Source organism: Herpailurus yagouaroundi, unplaced genomic scaffold, assembly GCF_014898765.1.
Source record: "Herpailurus yagouaroundi ecotype Mexico unplaced genomic scaffold, PumYag 218, whole genome shotgun sequence".
NCBI lineage: Eukaryota > Metazoa > Chordata > Mammalia > Carnivora > Felidae > Herpailurus > Herpailurus yagouaroundi.
Window position 1 is genome coordinate 6220198 of NW_024412449.1, and position 22187 is coordinate 6242384.

General features: G+C 51.3%; 1 protein-coding gene across 3 annotated transcripts in view; it reads right to left on the minus strand.

The window, feature by feature from the left end:
- Nucleotides 1–22187, minus strand: part of TUB (TUB bipartite transcription factor) — an 87799-nt gene that overhangs the window by 24362 nt on the left and 41250 nt on the right. The window lies entirely within an intron of this gene.

The following is a 22187-nucleotide window of genomic DNA, read 5'->3' on the forward strand; positions in this document are numbered from 1 at the left end:
GGGCGGACGGGCGTGCGCGCGCGTAGAGGCGAGAGAGGCCGGCCTCCACGGCCCGGCGCTGCTAAAGGGGCTCGGTCCCGCGCCGACCGCCGGAGTGCTGCGTGGCGGCCCGCCCCCTCCCCCCTCGCCCCGCCCCGCCCCCCGGCGGAGACCCCACCCCCGGGCCGGCGCTGGCGTTGCGAACGCCCCCGCCCCCGCGCCTTCCCGGGAGCCGCGGGGCTCCAGCTCCACACACGTGACCGCGCCCGCGCCCACCCGAGGCTAAGACCAAAGCCGCTGGGCGGGTCCCTAGACCTCCGAGCGTCAGTTTCTTCCTCTGTGAAGCCGAGATAATTCTAACTCCTACCTGCCTGCCTAGCATACCTATCTCCGCTAAGAGATGGGAACCGCTGCTCAGATCGGGGGTGGGAAGAGGGATGGGGGAGGGGAGGGGATCCTTCGGTGCCGGAAAGGATTGCGGTCTGGAACAGAAGAGGTCCCAGGGAACCCGCTGGTCCAAACTCTGGAGGCTGGCCTTCCCTTCTTGGCCCCTTCCACTTCCCCACCCTCCCCACCCCCTCACAGGTCCCCGGGGAACCTCTGGTTTTCTGTGAAGGAGCTGCTTCCTAGCAGCAGTAGTCTTTCCCCTCTAAGCTATAGCAGTCAAGGAGAACATAAACCGTCTATTGCATTCCCAGCCCTTATGAATTTATATTATTTAAGCTACACAACAGCCTTGAGAGGCAAGTGTTTTATTTCTATTTCTGGAGAATAAAGCCTCAATAGTGCTAAGATGCCCAAGGACAGAAAGCTACAAAGCGATGGAGCTGAAATAGAACCAGGGTCTCTGTCTTCCAAAGCTCTTTCTAGGGGCTACACTTAAAAGAAAGCAAAAACTTCTTAACAAAGGTCATCTTAAAGTCTCTGAGTGCTGAGGAAGTCTTGGCTGTGACTCACATCAACTTTAAAGCAAGCCGTGGCATGATGAGGTGAAGGCTAGTGAATCCACAGCCGGCTGACAGAAGCAGGGAAGCGAGGACAGGTGATCTGGCAGCGGTCTGCTGAGGGGCACTTTCTTCCCACTACATGTGGGTGTCCTCATGTGCGCCCTGGATTCAGCAGCGCACACACCCGGGTAACCATGCCAGAAGAGGGTCTGTGTGGTGACTCCACGACACGGCGGGGGGGGGGGGCGGCCGCGTCGGAGGTGGAGAGTGTGAGAACCAGCTCCGCTGAAGGAGGGCCCCATCCTGCTGCCCTAGGTCCACGGCCAGGATTTCCTCCTGGCGGCCTTGCCCATTAACTATAAAAACAATAACCAAATGTGTGGAGCATTTGCTGAGCTCCAGGTGCTATCTCTACACTGTAACTGATTTCATCCTCACAACCACCCCAGGAGGGAGATGCTATCATCATACCCATTTTATAGCAGAAGAAACTGGGGCACACAGAAGGCAAAGATCTTGCCCAAAGCCATAGAGCTACTCAACGGTGAAGCTAGGATTCACACACAGCAGTCTGGGTCCACAGCCCTTGCCTTTCGCCTCCTTCCTCCCTATCACCGTTCGTGCAGTGCACATGGATGCACACCCAGCCTCTTTCTTCTGGTTTCTGGAGCGCACGACAGGTTAGATCCATCTCTGTCTGGTACAGCATTGACACTCTCTGAAGGCTGTGACCTCTGATTATTTATCAACCTCCAAGAGCTATCCCTGTCACAGGGGACAGAGGGCAGACAAAAGAAATCACCTCAGAGTGAGTGCAAGGGGGCAGAAAGCAGGGCTGTTTCCTTGCCTGCTGGGACATTTGGCATAGGCCTCGGTTCCGCTGATCAGGCTCCCAGGAAGGTCAGCAGAAAGGGACTGGTCCTTGCCTTGGAGGCCAAACAAAGCACTACCCTGAGGGCCTCTGTCCTGTAGGACTGGAGGACGGAGCCCTGCCCAGCAACAGGAGGCTGGTCCCACCATCCAGACCATGTTCCCCAAACTTCCATCAGCAGCTGCCACTTTGGTGATGTCTAGAGCCTAGAAGATTTTCCCTTCAAGAATTTGAGGCTGCTTTCCCCCATTCCCAAATTATCCGACACCTTAAAGCAATCAAAATCAAGTTGGAAGGTCTCAGGAGCCTGAAGTAATTGAATCTATTAAATAGATACTGTAGATTCTGTCCTAAGGGAGTAAAATCTGGAGGCAGAGTGAGGTGCAGAAATAAGACAGCTCCCCATGTCCTATAGAGGCTGTGTGTGCCCATGGGATGTGTGGGAGCCAGTGGGACTGTGCCATGTACGTATGAGTGTGCGGGAGAGAGAGAGAGAATGTGTGTGTGGTAAGGTGTCCCTGCATCTGAATGGGTCTGCACAAGAATGTTTGTTGGATGGTGTGTTGATGTGTGTGCATGGGGAGGATCTAAGTGTGTGCTTCTGTGAGTTAAAAGGGGTATGTGAGAGTTCACACTCAACTCAGAACTGCCAATGGGTTTTCCTGCTCAAATAGCTCCCCTGGTTGACATTTTATGTGTATGCCCTTGGCTTCCATCGAAAAGCCACTTCAGAAAGCCACATGAGGAATACTGTACTAGGCCATGGTTAAAATACAACTGTGCTATACAATGACCCTTGAGAAAGGGCCTAAGCTTTTCAAATTTAGCCCGTGGAACAAGGTGATCTCTATCGAAATGCTGCCACGTAGCAACCCCCAACGGCCTCCTCACCACTGGCCAAGTCCTGCAAGGGTGAGATATTTTCTGTGAATTTAAATTCTCCTTGTTGCCTTTCAGGCATTCTCAGACAGGGCCATGGTTTGTGAGGGGAGTGAAAGAGTTTAGCCCCAAGGAGACCCTTATATCTGCCACCCCAGCCAAAGGACCCCAGTGCAAGCTGCTCTCAGCGACACTCATTCAGCCAGGGAAGAAAGTTAGCACCTTCTTCTGGCACTTTGCTACTTCCATGTGAAGTCTTAAATTTTCTGTTTCTAATTTAACAGTTTTATTGAGTGTGGCTCACCTCTAATCAATTTTAGAAACAAACGGATATGAATAATAAGTGAATACCTATTCAGATTGGGCACTAAGTCCCAAGGTGCCCTGTGTAGTAGCTTGGTGTTGCATCCTTGCAGGGTGAGAAAGGCAATTCGAATCAATCATATATCGACTGGACCCGACCAGGCTCGCAGGTCCACGCAGGGCTTGGGCAGGTGTCAGGCCGGCCCAGTGCTGCTCTTGGGGAGCATTCCATCTGGCAGGAGGGACTGAAAGCACCAAGGTGCTGGGGTTACAGTACAGGTGTACAAAGTACTGGGGGCACAGAGGAGGGGCAGCCAGTGGTACCAGAGGGAGGGGAAGTCAGGTTAGGACAAATCTGTCCTGAGAGTGAAAAAGATGACATTGGAATCGGGCCTTGAAGGATTCTGAGAGACTAATAAGAAAGGAAGGGGGAAGCTTACCAGTTACTGAGATTTTACAACTGGCCCAGTGCTGTGCTGGTCTCTGACCAAAGGGCGTTCCAGACAGAGAAGATGACATGAGCGAAGGCATCAGGATATGAGAATATGTGACCGATGCACTTGAAAACCAAAATGCAAACCCATGTGGTGGCATGGAGGGGAGCTGTTCCACGTGGCAGGAGAAGGGCCTAGAAAGTTAAGGTAGGGCCAGATCCCCTGGCACCCTGGACACCAACCAGGCTGAGGAGTGTGGATTGTATTCTAGAGCTAATGAGGCATCACTGAGGGTTTGAAGCCAAGAGTAACCTTCCCAGATGTACTTTTAGAAAGACATAATTGGGAGCAAAATGGCGGACAGAGGGAGACAAGGCCAGAGGTATTGGCAACTGCTAGCGGGCTATTTGGAAAGTCCAGGACAGAAATGAGCGGACGCTAGACCAGAGCCCAGTGTCTTTTCAAAGCCATTGGGCAGACATCATGGCAAAACGGTAGCATATGTGGACAGCCGGACAGTGCCCACTGCCCCATTTCTCCACGATTAAAGTGAGGCAGATAGGCTTACTGACATATTTGAAAAAATGCAGGCTAAGCACTAGAAGAATTAAAAACAAAATGTGTAGGGGCGCCTGGGTGGCTCAGTCAGTTAAGCGTCTGACTCTTGATTTCGGCTCCAGTCATGATCTCACGGTCTGTGAGTTCAAGCCCCACATTGAGCTCATGCTGACAGTGTGGAGCTTGCTTGGGATTCTTTCTCTCTTTCCCTCTCTCTCTGCCCCTACTCCACCCACCTGTACTCCCTCTCTCTCTCTCTCTCAAAATAAATAAACTTTGAAAAAATAAAAACAATACGTATATTTTTCCAAATAACTGCAGAAGACAATAGCAAATTAAAATCACTACCAACATCACCACAACCAGCACAGTCCACAGGAAAAATAAAATTGTAGAGCATAAAACAAGGTAATAGGGATAAAGTCAAAAGGAATAGTGATGAAATGAACGTAAGTGGGGAGCCTGTGAGCTGGGGTCACACGAGACCATCACTTGTTGAGTACATGCTATGTGCCTGGCACTTCTCCACCTGTTCCATAAAAAGCAAATAAGAGCAGCAGGTAATGATGAAATGCAACTCTCCAGTCGAGGCTCCGTGTTAACAGATACCACATACCAAAGTGAGGTGGGATAGCCCCAAATGGGACTTGGAAGAGAGGCAGTGAAAACCTGGGTCTGTGACCAGGGGCCCATCACCCGCCTCTAATACATAAAAAAATATGCAAGTCTGCAAAAAATGTTGCTGGAGGTCTAGGAGGAATTTTAGAAGGAGCCTCGGGGTCCAGCGGACTCTCAGTTGGAGCACAGCAGGGTACATGGCCTTTGCCTCAAGTCCAGGGAGTGGGGCTTGGAGACCCCCCCCCAGGATGGCTTCATATGTGGCCATAATGGTCCTGAGGCCATGGGGCACAGGCAACTGATTCATGCCTGCAAATCCAGAGAGCGGGTGGGGGGTGGCTGCCCTGATGGCCAAGAGGACTCTGCCGCCTCAGGGTCAGGTTTGTGGGCAAAGGATACGTGAGTATTTCGGGGGGCCCACGCGGGTCCCAGCAAGAGGACCAGATGTGGTTGTCTTAGATCCCAGTCAAGAGGACCCCCTTGTGGGAGGAGGTGACAGTGGGCAGAGGGGACAGGCCCAGGCTTCCCAGGGCCTGAGAAAGGAACCAGAGTGTCCTATGGAGGATAGAGAGCAAGCATCACTCACATCGAGGCAGCTGTGCTTACGGAGACACCCCAAACGATGGAATGGTCTCCAAGAACCTCAAAAGGCACTCACGTGAGAGAGAGGAGGAAGAATTTTCCTGCCCCTCTCCTCTCTTCTTCCCCTCCTTCCCTTCACCTTAGACCTTAGAAAGAGTCAGAACTGCAAACTGGACCCTCTCCTGCAGGCAGCTGGCTTTCAGCAGATCATGACAGGTAACTCCGCAATTTAAGATTTGCTTATTGCGAAAGACAGGACATATTAATTACTCACAGGACAACTTTTGCTTCCCTGAAAGTGGCCAGAGAAGTCATGGGACTTACCGTCAATTTCATCTAGGTTTGCGGGGGGGGGAGCAGCCCCATAGAATAAAATTAAAGAGACCGTGGGAGACAAAAATAAAGTTTGCTTTATGACGACGTCTCATGAGTCATGCCTATTCACACACATGGTTCCTCTCATTGAATCCTAACAACACTATGAGGTAGGTACTATTATTATCCCCATTTTACAGGTGAAGAAACAGGAGGTTACATAACCTGCTCAAAGTCACACAGACAATAAGTGGGAGAGTTCAAATTCAAGCTCAGGCACCAGAGTTCTAGAGCCACAGGCTTAACTGCAATCCTCTACAGAAAACCAAATGATGAGAGCCTTAGCCCTTTGACTCATTAATTCCTGTTCTAGAAATCTAGCCAGGGGAAATATGCAATGGAATCAAAAGTTTATATGGTAGGATCCCCTCCCTAAGGAAAGAAAAAAAAAACAACCTCAAGGCAACCTGACTATTCGTGTATGTGACAACATTCCTCACAACCTTGTAACATGAGACCACTTAATCAGACTGCATATTTGTGTGTTACCATATATGGGAGACAAAAAAATAGCAAATGTATAAAAAAACTATGCCACGTGGCATTCAGGGCTCAGTTCTTCGGGGACGAACCCAACTGAGTGGTGTTGGCACGAATAAAGTTGCTTCCTGGAAAGAAAAGCCTTGGTGTCACGACTCTGTGCAAGAATCCTGCTACATTTATGTACAGATAGTCATGACAGCTTTATTTCTAATAGGAGAAATTGGCAGGAGTTGGTGGTACAAAATGTCTATCAGTTGGGACTCGGTTAAGTAAAGAATTCTGTGTTCACAGGAGGGATCATTAAGCACCCTTTATGGGGAGTTTTTAACGACAGAGGAACAGGTTTATGGGATGGGATCCGCTATTGCAGGAAATAATGTCCTATAAAGAAGCTCCACGTGCTGGCACACACATGAATGGTCTCATAAAAAGTTGCCCGGGGTGAGAGAGACACAGTCTAGTGCCATCAGCTAGGCCACCCTAGGACCACAACCTTTTGACACGTGGCTCCTCTTCCCAGGTGCTGGGTTTCCTATAAGGTCTGGTTTTCAGCTCCCATGAGCGCCTAGTAACCCCTAAAGAGCACAGAAAATACCCCTGCCCCCGTTGGGGGAAATGAACAGTAAATAAATACTGTCACCGTGGATGTCATAAACAAATAAATAATATTTTAAAAGCTGTGCAGTTGAAATATCCTTAGTCACCTAGTGGAGTATGATATAGCAGGAAGATGACACCCAGGTGACCACACTCTAAGCATGCAGGCACAAGAAACGCCTGCAATTTGGGGCCAGGTTATTTATCTTGCAGGGGCACAGGGGACGTGCAGGAAGGATGCTGGATCTTAATACCTGCTCGGTCCCCAGTTCCCTGGCTCCGCTCTGAGAACCTATAGAGTTTCCTGCTCAGAGGGCCCCGGACTGGGGCTGGGGGCGGGGAGACCCATCTTGGGAAAACTGTCACTCCCAGACGAGTTCTCCTGCCCAGTTTCTGACAGGGCTTCTGAGCCCTGCTCTCCAGGGAGCAGGAACTGAAGTTATAAACACAAAAAGGCTTCTGAGGAGCATCCAGGCCCCTGAGCTCAGCCTGCCCGAGGGGTTTGTTTTACTGGCATTATTGGATTTGCAGATAAGCAACAAGGAATTAAGCTGATCAGGAAGAGAGGGACACAGTTCTCATTTGTTCATAATGCAGGATTTATCTAGCAGAGCCCTCTCCTTTGTCAAACAGAGAGCCAGTGCCTTCATATCCTCCAGCAAAGAACATTTTATACTGTAACCTTTCAGAAAAGCCTATGAGTGTGCGTTTTTGACCTGTTATTCTTTCTCACCTAAGAAAACCATGGTTATTTAAAATGTGAAATGCATTTTAAACAATCCTACTCTGAACTCATAAACCAATCTCTCTAGCAAGAGGAATCAGACCCTGAAATGCAATTTAAACAATTTGCAAAGCGTGTTACTTCCAACACGGCAACATTTCACTCCACGGCCTTCCCTTTTGCTGCAGATGGTTCACAAATATCAGACTAGAGCCACCAGGTTACTGAAGAAGCAGTGTCCTGAAAGGCAGTGCTATGGGACTGGCAGTGCTATGGCTCAGTTTTCCCATCTCTGAAATGGGGATGAAAGTTCCAAGACCTATAATAGTAGCGAGTATAGAGGAAAGAACACCTTAAGTTCCAGTGCTGGCTCTGTGCTGTGTGACCTTGAGTGAGTATGTAGCCTCTCTGTGCCTCATGAAAATCAGTGGGTAGAACCATTTTGAAGGCTACCTTCCAGTACTAAATTTCTCTGACATTTTGACTTTACAGGAGGACTGGTAGCAGACAAAGGGTTATGGTTTGCTCTACTCTGAAATAAGGATTAAAGTCTTATATTGTATAGAAGAAAGTGAACATATGCTAGACTTAGGAGAGCTAAACTCTTGTCCTCTCTGTACTGCTAACTCACTGGGTAGCTAGGGACCATGGGCCCAGACTTGCCTCAGTTTCTTCATCTGTTAAGTGCACGTCTTATACTGCACAGGGTGTGTGAGGCTGAACTGAGAGAAGGAGTGTGAACCCGTGACCGCTGGGTCGAAAGTCCAAAGCACCACGAAGAGGTGCCAACAATTAGTAATTAGAGCTCCCGCTTGCTGAGCCCTCACCTGGGACTGGCACTGTGCTAAGTGTTACTGTATTCTCTCACTGATGCTCACAGCAACCCCGAGGGGCCACCGGGCCCTCAGAACAGCGAGGATTTACTCAGTCCAGGCCAAAGAACTATGCCTCAGGGCCCGTGCCAGGCTTTGCTGAGGATGAGAACAGGAAGTCCCAGAGGCGGCCGCTTTGCCCGGGCCGCCTACCCCCCGGCACTGCCCAGCTCTGGCACCGGGAGGAGGTCACGTGTAGCCCCTTCCAGGCGATGAGGGGAAGTCTGGAGAGCTGGTGGCATTGGGCGGGGCAGGATCCATTGCTGCCTTTCTCCAACTCCAGGCTGCTTCGGACCTCTCTCTTCATCTCTCCCTGATTCCTAGTCCCCACCACAGCCCACCTTCCTGCACGTCTCCTCTGCAGGCACCACCCTCCCTGCTGCCAGAGAGCCTGCGCCTTCCTGATCCTGCCACCTTGAGGCTGGCAGGGAGCGGGGGCCCTGGAGACAGGGGTTCCACTCAGCAGCACGAGGCCCTGGATTCTGACCTGGTCATTGTAGGTCATCGTTTCTGGTTTTTTGTTTTGTTTTGTTTTGTTTTACATTTGACTTTTTAAAATTGTATTTGAGAGAAAGAGAGAGAGTGAGGGAGGGAAGGGCAAAGAGAGAGAATCCCAAGCAGACTCCTGTCAACACAGAGCCCGACACAGGGTTGAACCCACAAACTATGAGATCACGACCTAAGCCGAAGTTGAATGCTTAACCGACTGAGCCACCAAGGCACCCTTACAGTTGACTCTTGAACAATGGGGGGTTAGGGGCATTGACCTTCCCACACAGGCAAAGGTTCACATATAACTTTTGATTCTCCCCAAAACTTAACTGCTAATAGCTTACTGTTGAGCCTTACTGATAAGGAGTCAATGCATGTTTTGTATGTTATATGTATTATATACTGTATTCTTACAATAAACTAGAGAAAAAAGATGTCAAGAAAATCATATACGTTTGCATTATTACACATGACATTTACAGTACTATACTATATCCGAAAAAAATCTGTGTATGACTAGACTCACACAGGTCAAACTCATGCTGTTCAAGGGTCAATTGTATACCCTGGATTCTGACCTGGTCATCGTAGGTTAGTCGGCCCTGTCCTGGCTCTCACATCTGTAGGGCTTCGGGTGTCTCTCTGGAGACAGGCAAGCTGGGCCTGCCCTCCAAATGAACTTCAGAGGTCTCCATTCCCCAGTGGGCAGGACCCTGGGAGGTGCCCAATCACACACCCAGTCACCCTCTGCTCTGCCCCAGCCTCCTGACCACCTTCTCCAAAATCCCCCAGGTCTCTATAATGTGTCCCCACTCCCCATACCCACACCTCAGCCCGTCTGGTTTTCATGAGCTATTGGTACCCATTTCTCTGGCTCCACCAACCTGTCCTCAGCTTTGCCCCACCCCCACCTCTTGGCTGTGACACACTGCGGGATCCTCCTCTGGCCCCCCACCAGGACAGACCCTTGCTGCTCCCTCAGTCGCACTGAAGAAGCCGCTAATGTCTTGGATGTTGGGAAACCTGAGTTCCAGGGCTCAGTCCCTGGCCTCCTATGACACCAGACAAGTCCCGTCCCAGTTTTCTTGGCCTCAATGTATCAATTTGTGAGATTAATGTCCGGGGCCTTCAATATCACTAGAGTTCCATTATCTAGGGCCCCAACAGTCAATTTATATGAAAAGGACACACATTTCCAATTGCCCTTGGAGAGTAGAGTAGAGAACACTCAGATCAGGCTCACCTTGATCTCATACCCCCCGAGCCAAAGGTATGATGAGCAGACACCTATCCCTTATCCAGTCACACGCCCAGAAGACACACGGATGGTGCAGAATGCACCCTGGCAAGTGAGTCTGATTTCCCTCCCTCCCCATGAAAAAAAGTAGGGGTGAAGTGTGCATGTGAACAACCCAGTGGAAAAGTGAACATCCACGTCCCAGAGAAACTCCAAATGGCCACGAACGTGTGGTAGAATGGGTACTTGATATCTCCCCCATCCTGATATCCAATCCATCACCAGGTCCCGCTGATATTAAGCACTAAGTATCTCTTTAGCTGGTCCCCTTCTCACCACAGCCAATGCCATCACCATCATCCAAACTACTTTGTCTGTGGATGGGACAAGCTGTGGTGCTTCAGAGTGGACCCTGGAGCCGGGTCTGCTGGTTCCAGACCGGGCTGAACCACCAACTACCTGCGTGCCTGGGAACTTGATAGTTAATATATATGAGCCACCGCAAACAGCGCCTGGCACATAGTGAGGAGACGTGTGACTTAGCTGTTGTTACATAATGCTGTGCACCCCCTTTCCCTCTGGCCGCCCTGCAGTCTGTTCTCACATGGCAGCAAGAGTGATCTTTTCACCGAGCAAATCTGCCATTGCACCTGCTGCTTAAAATCCTTACTGACTTCCTTGCGCACAGACCAAAAATTTTAAAGTGTTACCAGGCTGATCATGCTCCTGTTCCCCATACTGGCCTGCTTCCAGACAAGCCAAGCTCATGCTCTTTCCAGGCCTGCAGGTGCCATCTCCTTGGTCTGGAATCTACCTCTCACCCCGCTGCTCCCGGGCCCTGGGCCCTGTTGCCGAGCCCAAAGTTGTGGTTATGTATTTTTTAAAAGTTCCTGAGGGCAACACTGATGAATAGTCATTAGTCTACTGTATTAGAAAGGAGGAGTCATAATTTATGTTATTGCAAGTGATATGCTGTATGGGGATCCTGAAAAAACATAAGGGGATCAACGAGAAGATCTCTAGAATCAGAAAGTTCAATAGAGTTGCCAGATAAAAAGATAAAAAGGGGAACCTGGGTGGCTCAGTCAGTGAAGCATCTGACTTTGGCTCCAGTAATGATCTCATGGTTTGTGAGTTCAAGACCCCATCGGACTCTCTGCTGTCTGCACAGAGCCCGCTTCAGATCTCTCTCTGCCCCTCCCCCTCTTGCACCGTCTCTCTGTCTCTCTCAAAATAAATAAACTTTAAAAAAATACATGAAAAAGAAAAGCCAATAACATTTCTGTTATTACAAAATAATAAAGTTTAACAGAATGATAATGAAGACGATATCATTTACGATGGCAAGACTGTGTGTAAAGGGTTTTAAAACAATATTGATGAGACTTATTTGTGATTCATATGCAGAAAATGACAAAATAATGGAGATTCTCAGTATATTCCTATGTGATTAGAAGACCATTTTAAAGACAGTACTTCTTCCTAAATTACATTTCATTTAGTTCCAAGCAAAATACCAAGGGGATTCTGGAACTTGATAAGGTGCAGGGATTTCTTCAGGTTCCCTTGGATGGCGATCTAAAGAAAGGTGGCTGAACACGCTGGTTTGTGAACGTGGGCTCTATGATAAGAAAGCCAAGGGACCCCCCCCACCCCGCCTTGACTTGCTAATGTCACTCAACGGTGTTTCTAAATTTTGTCTCACAAAGCAGTTGGGTCGGTGATATAATTAGGTGTCCACTCTGTACCTCAACTGAGTGTTTTCAGCAGTAACAGCCTCTTAAGAGGAAAGGGAACAGCCCTTTGGGAGAGCGGGCAGTGAGAGGCAGAGCCTTGCACCAAAGCAAAAGGATCGAGGGGTGCAGACAGACTCATCAGGAAGTCAGGCCCGGGCCGGGGAGGTGGGGATGTGGCCAGAGACAGCGGTGCATGTGCAGAGCTCCCGTGAGCCAGGCCCCCTCCCTAGACTTCCCCCACTACACAAGAGGCTGCCCAAGGGGTCCTAGTCTCAGGAAAAGCCACAGTCCCAGGAGAGCAGAACAGGGGACGATGGTGGGGGGGTGGGGGTAGTCAGGGAGCTGGTGCCACTACTTCCTTGATTGCCTGTTTCACCCAGTTGAGGGGCCTCTTCCGTTTTCAGAGACATGAGCTAAGAGTGCTCAATACAGGGGCACCGGGGTGGCTCAGTCAGTTAAGTGTCCGACTTCAGCTCACGGTTTGTAAATTTGAGCCTCTCATTGGGCTCTGTGCTGACAGCTTGGAGCCTGCTTGGGATACTGTCTCTCCCTCTCTCTCTGCCCTTCCCCTAATCTCTCTCTCTCTCTCTGTCTCTCCTCTCTCTCTCCCTCTCAAATTAAATCATTAAACTTAAAAAAAAAAAAGAGTGCTCAATTCAGGGGCATCTGGGTGGCCCAGTCAGTTAAGCATCTGACTTCAGCTCAGGTCATGATCTCATGGTTGTAGTTCGAGCCCCGCGTCTGGCTCTCTGCTTCGGCGTGGAGCCCACTTTGCATCCTCCCTCTCCCTCTCTCTCTGCCCCCTCCCACAAAAATAAACAAACACTTAAAAAATTATTAAAGAGTGCTCAATTCAACTGACCTATGAATACTCCAGATTAGGGCAGCCTGGGATAAAGTAGTCACTGCCCTTAATTCCTCTAGAAAACCCAGGTGAAGACATTCTGGAAGCCAAAACAAAAGTAGGTAAGAAAACAAAGAAATTCTGATAATGACAGTTAACGAGAGGAGGACCAGTTCCACTAGATAGTAAAATACATGCTAAAGCTACCACGACTCAAACTGTGTGGTGATGGACACGGATCACACAGCAAACTTCAAGGGAAGAAAATAAGTAACCCAGAAACACACCCCATTCTCCCCAAGAACTTAATTTAAATGTCAGTTACCCGAAAAAGGACACTCAATAAGATAATGAGAACGCCCAGTGGTGACAACAAAGGGGTGAGGTGTGCACGCAGTTATCTGGAAAGCTGGGAGGACGCTGCCGCTCTAAGGAGACGGGTAACTGCTGTTACCATGGCAGGTGGCTGATGTAGAGAAAGAGCAAAGAGAAAATACAGCAGCTCAGCAACACAGCCAGGACTCTGGCTCAGAGGCCGGGCTCTGAATGCTGCCAGCTTCCAGGGCTTGCCCCCTTTCTGGGCCTCAGTCCAACGTTGCAAAGATAAAGGATTAACGCAGATGACCTCTACTGGCCCTTCCAGCTCAGCCATTCTGGGACCTGACAAGGTGGGAATCATTCCCACTTCTGGTTTCTGCAGCAGGACTCGATGGGAGAACAGAAAGACGTCTGGCCCTTTCCTGCCCCAAATCACCAAGTGACGCCATAGGCCGGCTCTGTTCATTCAGCGTTGGGGCTCGCTCGGCACCCAGCCTGTCGGTCACCGGGACCCAGAGATGAATGAGACACGGCGCCAGCGTGTGAAGCCCACCGGGCAGTGGAGGACACGGCCTGGGTGGCCGCAGACACAACAGAGGATAATCCCAGGTGGACAGAAGTCGGAGGTCTGGGCCAGTGAAGGTCCAGAGCTGTGGGGGCACAGGGGAGAGGGAGGTGGGGTCTGGCCGGGGTGGGGGGTATCAGGCATGGCTTTGCAGCAGAGGTGGCATTTGAGGCTGCATTGAAGTTCTGTTTGGTTTGTTTTTAAGAATGTATTCTTTTTATTTTAAGTTATTTTTTTATTGTAGGGAGAAAGAGAACAAGCAGGGAAGGGGGCAGAGGGAGGGAGACGGAGAGCTAGAGGGTGAGGGAGAGGGAGAGGGAGAGGGTGAGGGAGAGGGAGAGGGAGAGGGAGAGGGAGAGGGAGAGGGAGAGGGAGAGGGAGAGAGAAACTCCCAAGCAAGGTTCACACACACTCAGTGAGAAGCCTGACACGGGGCTCAAACTCATGAACCGTGAGATCATGACCTGAGCTGAAACTAGGAGTCGGACCCTCAACCAACTGAGCCACACCCACATGCCCCCAGACTGAAGTTTAATAAAGGTAAAGGGGGAGACACAGGAGGCAGGAGGGTGTTGAGGTGGGTGGTGTGGCTGGAACCCGTGAGCAGGAACTGAGGGGGAGGATAAAGGGGAGGTTATTTGGGGCCAGGCTGAGTGCTTGGCCTTGAATCTCTTACCAATGGGAAACCCCAGGGGTTGCTGGCACTGGGGACATGACATCGTCTAGCTCTGTGAGGGAGAAGATCACAGCAGCCCTTGGAGCAGGGATCTGGGAGCGGGCTCACCACTCCAGAGTGGCCTGGCCCGTGGCAGAGAAGGGGGCGGGGGGTGAAGGGTCCAGGTGAGCCCGCGGGACCAAGGCAGGATTACACAGGGGTAAGAAAATCACAGCCTTTGGAGACAACTTCTGAGGCCAGATTGCCTGGGCTTTTTTCCTGGCCCTATACTAATGGGGTCTTGGTCTATTTATTTAACCATCCTGGCCTCAGTTTTCTCATCTGCAAATAATGGGAACTATTTCTTAGGCATGTCAGGAGATTAATGATTTTATAGAGAAAGACAAATATCATATGAGTTCACTCATATGTGGAATTTAAAATACAAAACAGATGAACATAAGGGAAGGGAAGCAAAAATAAGATGAAAACAGGGAGGGGGACAAACCATGAGAGACTCTTAAATACCGAGAACGAACTGAGGGCTGCTGGAGGGGTTGTGGGTAGGGGGATGGGCTAAATGGGCAAGGGGCATTAGGGAGGACACTTGTTGGGATGAGCACTGGGGGTTATATGTAGGTGATGCATCACTAAACTCTATTCCTGAAATCATTATTACACTATATGGTAACTAACTTGGATGTAAATTTTTAAAAATTAATGTAAAAAAAAAGCCTTCAGAATTGTGTTGACGTAGTAAGTGCTCTGTAAGAGGTGATGCCCTGATAATGGTGATGATTAGGGGACAGCTGCATATCTGAGGTGGGGCTGGAGTGCACGGGGACCCTCTCCAGGAATGTGGTGGGAGGAGCAGGTTTGAGTCCCTGTTTGGATATACTAGGTTCCAGCACCTATAGGACACGGAGCTAAGTGGGGCGGGGGGGGGGGCAGAAGATGGAAAGTCAGGGCGTCGTGGGGGAAGGTGCAGACTGAGAGCTGGGGAGGGCTGACGGCAGAGGTTTGAGTTTGTAACTGTGGAAACAAGAAGAATCGGAGCTCCCTGAGGGCAGGCATCTTCCCTGTTTCGCTCCCTGCTGTATCCCCTGTACCTGGGATAGCGCCTGGAACAAGGCAGAAGATTGATAAAAAGTTGCTGAGTGAATAAGTGAGCGGAACTGTTCCAGTCATCCACTCCAAATATTAGGCACAGAGTGATAACAGGAGCTAGCATGTATTAGACACCTACTATGTGCTAGGCACTGTGCTAAAAAGCTGCATGTGCAAGGTCTCATTTAATCTTTATGGCAGCCCTACAGAGAAGGTTCCCATTTTACACTTCAGGAAACAGGTTCCAGAAGGTGAACTTGCCCAAGTTCTGGCACAGCTAGTAAGGAGCAGAGCAGGGTCCGAACCCAGGGCCATGTGATCCCTGTAGGTGCTCTCCTTGACACGGGTGAGCAAGAAGGAATCTGGGGAGAAAAGAGTTCGCTGACGATCCCACTGTGCTAGAGCCCCAGTGCTCAGTAAAGAGTGAGTGTTACTGATCTTGTTGGTGGAGGAAGGAGCCAGAAGCAGGAGCTGGAGAAGCAGGACCTAGTTAGTGTCAGACTTACAGACCAGTGTCTTCCTGGAACCAGTTGCTGGGCGAATGGGGAGCAGATGAGGAAGTGGGAGAAGAGATTGCTGGGGTTCCAGGTTCAGAATGGACGTCAGCAACACAGGGAGAGCAAGGACGCCCACCTTTCCACGGGGATAGCTGTGCACAGGTGTGTACAGGTGTGCACATGCTGTCAGGGGATCCAGGGAGCCCACAAGATCCTGGGTCTTCCCAGGAGGTGGAGACAGGAGGCCATTTGCAAGGTGCATGTCTGTCTACCCAGCAGAGACCGAGCTTGTGCAGGCAGATTTACACGCCTTCAGAATGGTTTTGTGACCACAGCCAAAGTCCCGAACACTGCCGGTATTATTGGTGTAACAAGTAGTCTAGTTCCTAGACCATAAACTCCATGGGACCAGGTCCAGCTCTGCCCCCTGCTGCACGCCCAGCACAAGCACAACATCTGACACATGAGGGCATTTTCCAGAAAGGGGCTCAAAGAGTCAGACAGGCTAGATCGCCTCAGGTCTCCAACTTGCAGGTGACGGAATGGGATTCAGAAACCCGGAATCCTCTTGCCCCACAGCCCTGGTGCCTAGAGCAAGGTGGCCCTGGGGGAAGGCTGAGGCCGCTTCAGGGCCTGACTCTCCAAACATCTGCATCCTTTGCATGGTCCTCCTGCCCCCAGAGAGGAGTAAGGTCCAACCCCTGTGCACAGTGAGGCACCAGGTCTGGGATCAGGCCCAGGGCACTGGCAGATGACGCGTCCAGAGACAGAGCCCAGGGTCAGCTCCCTCTGGACTGCATGGACTTGCTTGGTACCCCTATCCTCACCTACTCCTGACCTGTGCTGGGCACTCCCTAAATCCATCACCTCTCTGCTGCCTGCCTCTGGTAACGGCTCCTGCAGGGAAAAGGCTGTCCCACCAGGGGCCAAACCAGATCTCGGCCCAGCGCCTGAGCAGACTAGCTGGCACTTGTCACCGTCAGAATCCCCTCTGTGAGAGAGAACTGCTGAGTGTCCCCTGGGCCCCCACAGGTTCCAAGGACTCCAGGGCAGCTTCCTCCTGGGCCCTCCCTCCTCAGCCACCTCTAGGATGACACGATCAGGCAGAGTGAAGACTAACCACCATGCATGTGCCCTGTTCCGTGTCTGTCAGACCCCAAGCTGGGCTCGGGGTCACAGAGAGAAACTCCCCAAGTCGATATGATTCTGGAGTCAACAGAGGTGTCAGCAGCCACAGAAACCACACTGCTACGAAAGTACCACCCTGCTATGTGCATGAGTGGTGCTAGTGAGTGGCACATGTATTCTGGCTACTCTTCACCCAACCTCTGGGAAGTGAGATGTGAATATACCCGGTTTTCAAATAAGGAAACAGAGGCTCAGAAACCTGCCAGCATTTAACCCACCAACTTGCTGCTTCCCATGTTGTACACCCAACCTGAGCCCCAGGTCAAATTAACCCAGAAGCTGAGGTTCTATTCCAGCTTAGCAGGGAGCTTGCTGCCCCTTCCACCATGCCCCCCCCACTTCCCCACTCCCCCACCCGAGGACCTCCTGGCCCAGGGAGGAGGTGTACCTGGGCCTAGCAGACATTCAACCTCCTCTAGGTACGTGAAGAGGCAAAAGGAAGGAAACCGGCATTTGCTGAGCAATAACTATGTGTGCTGAGCACTTTAGTGTATTTTTTTTTTTTTTTTAGAGGGAGAGAGACAGAAAGAGAGAAAGAGAGAATCCCAAGCAGGTCTATGCTCAGTGTGAAGCCTGATGCAGGGCTCGATTCCACGACCCTAGGATCATGACCTGAGCTGAAATCAAAAGTCAGACACACAACCGACTGAGCCACCCAGGCACCCTCATGTATTCTTTGCTAATTGAATCTTTTCAACCATGCTGTAATGAGTATCTCCATTTCACAGAAGAGGAAACAGAGGCTCGGAGATGTTAAACTGAGGTCATGTGTAGTACCAGGATTAGACCAACTTATTTGAATCTGAAGTCCATACTTCTGCTGCACCAAACCATTTCTCAACTCTGTCTAGTTGCCACTTGGGGATTCTGGGGTACCTACACGTCTCCTCTGTCCATTAGCACCTGCCTCAGCCCCGCCAAGCTGGCCCCATGAGCAGCAGGCCAGGAAGGAGAGGGAAAGGGGATTTGCTGACTGCCCAAAGCCTGGAGGACCTAGGTGGGCCCAGGAGATCTCCCTGTTACCCAATGACATGCTTGCCTTACCTTCAGCCTGACGCCCACGATCTGGGCTTGCCCTCTGCAGACAGGAACCCTGGCCAAACACAGCTGTTGGGCTGGAAAGTGGATCCCCTGGCCAGCTTCTGCCGATTCCCCTCTAAGAAGCTTGGCCCTCTTGTCTGTACCATACACTGACCCTGTGTCCTACCCTCCCCCAGCATCCTGCTTCCCCATGGAGAGGCCCTTAGTACAGAAACTGAACCCCCGTGGTTGTACAAACTGCCTACTGCTACTGCTCCAGCCTGCCCAGAATACCCTGGAATGTCCATATCTGTCTCTCTGTTCTCAGGGTTTCTGAGTCCTTTGACACTGTGACTTCAGCCTCACGTGCTATGCAACTTGCCACTGCCCACCACCCACGTCTGCTCAGACTTATCTTCCTCCCTCATCTGACCTGTTCCGAGATCAAAGGGTGCACCGTGGCCCTGCCTGTGACAGCTATGGCATCCCGATTTCTTTACTGGGTATTGTGCCCTGAACCTCACTGTCCCTGACTTGAGTCCCTGATTGCATGATGATTGCATTGACCCTGTCTGCATTATCTTCAGGCCACAGTCTGGGACGCTGAGACGAGGCAATGTTCCCTAATGCCTATCTTGTCCCAAACTCCCCGTGCTTGGACCTCGGCCAAGACCGAAGGGCCCAGACCTCAATAAACACTCCTGATCTTACCCAGCTGACCTCTGGTCAACATCCTGGTCTGACAGGCAGTGGACAAACTCTGGGTGCAGCTTCCCCAATGATCTTCAGGATCAAGACAACAGGCAAGTGTGCTATAAAGCCCCACACCTGGTTTATCTCCACGCCCACAGCCGCAAGCACAGCATGGCGATCTGTGTACCCACGAGGCCACGGCCAGGCAGGCGGCTGTGTAGTTCCCCCAGCAGAGCATGCCAGGCCAGCGACAAGCATAGGGCCACGGGATTTCCCTCTTCCCTTCATTTCAGTCTTCTCCCCAGGACAAGTGCTTCTGCTTCCAAAGCGCACCCAGCATCAGAGCGTTTGGAACAGTGGTCCCGGGGTGCATGCTGGCCTCCTGCTGGGGGCTGTGAACTGAGTTAAGTCTGGAGAAAGAAAACTTTCTGTTTCCAGGCCCCGGGCCAGCTCTTTGAAATGACCGCACCGTAATTCCTGTAGAGCAAATGATGCCCATCAGGTTCTCGGGGTCCTCCAGGGAACACCACACTGAAAACAAGGTTATAGCGCCACTCCTGACCAATATGGCAATGGGGACAAATCAAAACAAAGTAATACAGCTCCCAACAAAACAATGAACCTTAATATTGGAGGGCTGTAGGGACAGCCATACATAATCGGTGTCATGGTAAACAGGCTCAATATTTCTGGAGAACCATCTAGTAATATGTGACAAGAGCTATAAAATTGCTTGTGCCCTTTGACTTAGTAATTCCACTTGGGGAATGCTTCCCAGTAAAATACTAAGAAAGTAATTTGCCCAGAGATATTCATAGCAGTGATATTTATAATAGCAAGGAACTGGAAGGAGCCCAGAGGTTCAGCACTTGGGGATTGATGCAGCAAAGTGGGTCGAGTGAGCACCTCAGATGCTCCACAGCCAGGAGGCCGGGAAGTGTGCAGCGTGGGGTGATGCGAATGCATGCCCCTGGACAGGCCGGACAGGAAGGAAATGGGCTCAGACCAACTCCGACTCCAGCTTCACCATGCAAACGTCCTGGAAGATACCTCATGTCCATTCAGTGAAGTCAGTAAACTTCGTGTTAATGATGAGGGCTTTAAGGGTCATTTTAAATTAAGTGGATTCCTTTTTTTTTTTTTTTTTTAATGTACTAAACATGTTAAAAAGCGACTCCACCAACTAAAATCCACAACTATCCTTGGGCATGCCTACCTTCTAGAAGTCCACTCTCTGAGCCCTATTCTTAGTCGTGTCTGTCCTAAAAGAGCCAGGCTCGTCCACAGGACTAGATGGGGGGCCATGCAGGGGTTGCCCCATGGGTGCCCCGGGCTCTGAGCCACCGGTCCATGAACGTAGCCCCAGACACTGGGATGCAAGGGTCCTTCCTCCTGAGACCAGCCCTTCCTGAATTTCTTCTCCTTCAAGGGCCCGCCCCATTCACCATGCTTTCTCTTCTTGTGCTCCAGGAAGAGGTTACTGAAAAGCACGTGGGGTCTTCCCCTCATGTGAGATTCTGGATTGCCAGAGCATCTGTAAGGGTCAAAGCATGAGTGTCTAATGGTTCTGTAGGCAGAGGCCCGAGCCACCACATGCCTAAAATAAGACTGGCCCAGGGCAGGCGTCCCTCCAGAGCAATGGTTTCCTCACTCAGCTACAGCAGTCTATCAACATCACCCGGGGCGGGGGGTTAAAATGGAGATTCCTGGGCTGCATTGTAGACACTCTGGTGGTAGGGTCTGGGATATGTATTTTTCAGACCCTCCCATAGGTTCACATGAGACAAACCACTTTTCTAGAGACTCTGATGTCTAAGAAAGAAGTCATGGGCCTGCCTTCCTAGGCTTCTGAGTTCAGAGGGTTCTTAATTTGGGCCAATGGAGTCAGAAATCATGGCAGATACCACAGCCCCTCATGTGTGTGAACACACACACACACACACACACACACACACACACAATGCTCAAGGGAATACCCCAGCCCGGCAGCCTTGAACACTGGGGAGCACCTGGCCTCCCCCATTCCCCAGAGGCCCAGAGCCAGCCTCTGCCTTGGCCCCAATCATTTGTGTTTCCTTGACACCAGCAGCCTCCCATCTCTCCAGGGTCCCCCACTCCCTGCTGCAGGGTCGCCTGCAGCAGGTGCTCCTGGTCCGTGCCCATGTCCCAAGTGGGGCAGTGGGGGCCTGTGGCCCCGCCTGCCCAGGCCATACTTACGGAGTCATTTTATAAAGCTGCGTCCTCCTCTCAAACAGCGACCCTCCCCAGGCCCAGGGCCACACCCCAGCCACGGGCGTGGCCTGGGCAGACTCCGTCTCACCGCCCCCTGTCTCCAGGACACTCTTCAGCTTCACATTGGTGCTTGAGTCCCCCAGCCTGTTGTCAGGAAACACCGAGAGTCGTCACCCCTGCCCCCATGCAACCACCCTGCCAAGCGAGAACTGGTTGAAGTGGACCCTGTGGTCTGGGGAACCCTGAGAACATGGGCAAGAACAGGGAGGGACTCCAGGGTGGGCTGGAGGGGGCTCTTCTCAGGAGCCTTGGAGAAACTTTCTGAGTCCATCTAGGATACTAAGGAGAGCACAGGGAGGAAGCCATGCTGCTGAGCTCTTCCCCCAAACAGTTCCTAAGGTAGCAAGAGACCCCAGAGCCTGGAGCACCCCAAAGGCACAGTTTGAGCCTGGAACCCCGTGTGCTCTAGTTTGAGGGACAGACCACAGCCCCTCCCTTAGGGGGTAGGGTCAGGGGTTGAACCACCTTCCCAGCAATGGGAGGGGCGTATATGCTGGGACAAGATCTTGGGCTGAAGGGGCATGGGATCTCTGGCTCCTCTGAGTTGACTGCCCCCCATCCTGCACCCCCTGCCGCAGGATGCCAAAACCAAGGTGTGGGGCAGCTGCCCCTCCACAGCGCCTACCCCGAGGGAGGGGAGCCATGCCTGGGCTTCTCGGGGATGTGAAGTCACACAGGCCTGTTTCCCCCGTGGAGGCACTGGAAGGGGATCCTGTTCCCATTTGAAGGTCTCGCCTCTCATTGCCCCCCTCCCCCCCCCCCCACTAGTCTGGACCCGGCCTTGCCTCCAGTTTGCTGATAGTACCTGGCTGTCAAGGGCATTTGGGGGATACCGGGTGGGGCTGGAGGGAAGTCAGGGCAATACCCACTGAGGCCTCCAGCACAACAGTGGGCATCATCACTGATGATGCTGCTCTGGGAGCAGCCCAAGTGTTTTTTGTGCCATGTTCTGAGAACCTTTGCTCTGTCTAGGTAGAGACCATGGACAGAGCACATCAAGGGACAGGGAAGCTGACATGCTGCTTCACAGCCAACCTCACACTGCATTTGCCCTGGGAGCAGTAGAGAAGGGCTGGTGTCACACAGATTTCTCTAGGGACACACTAATGGCTGAGACTGGTGACCCGCCAGCCAGGAGGAGGAAGTAAACTGAATTGCACTGACGGCTGAAATCATCCACAAGCAGGCAGGGCTGAGTCCTATGTGACTAGGCATGACCGTGACTTTGCTACATGGCAAATGGGTGCTGAGGCCCACACAGTGCTGTAGGAGGATACTTGGTTTTCTCACTGTGTTTTATTTACTCTTCATTCTCCATCAG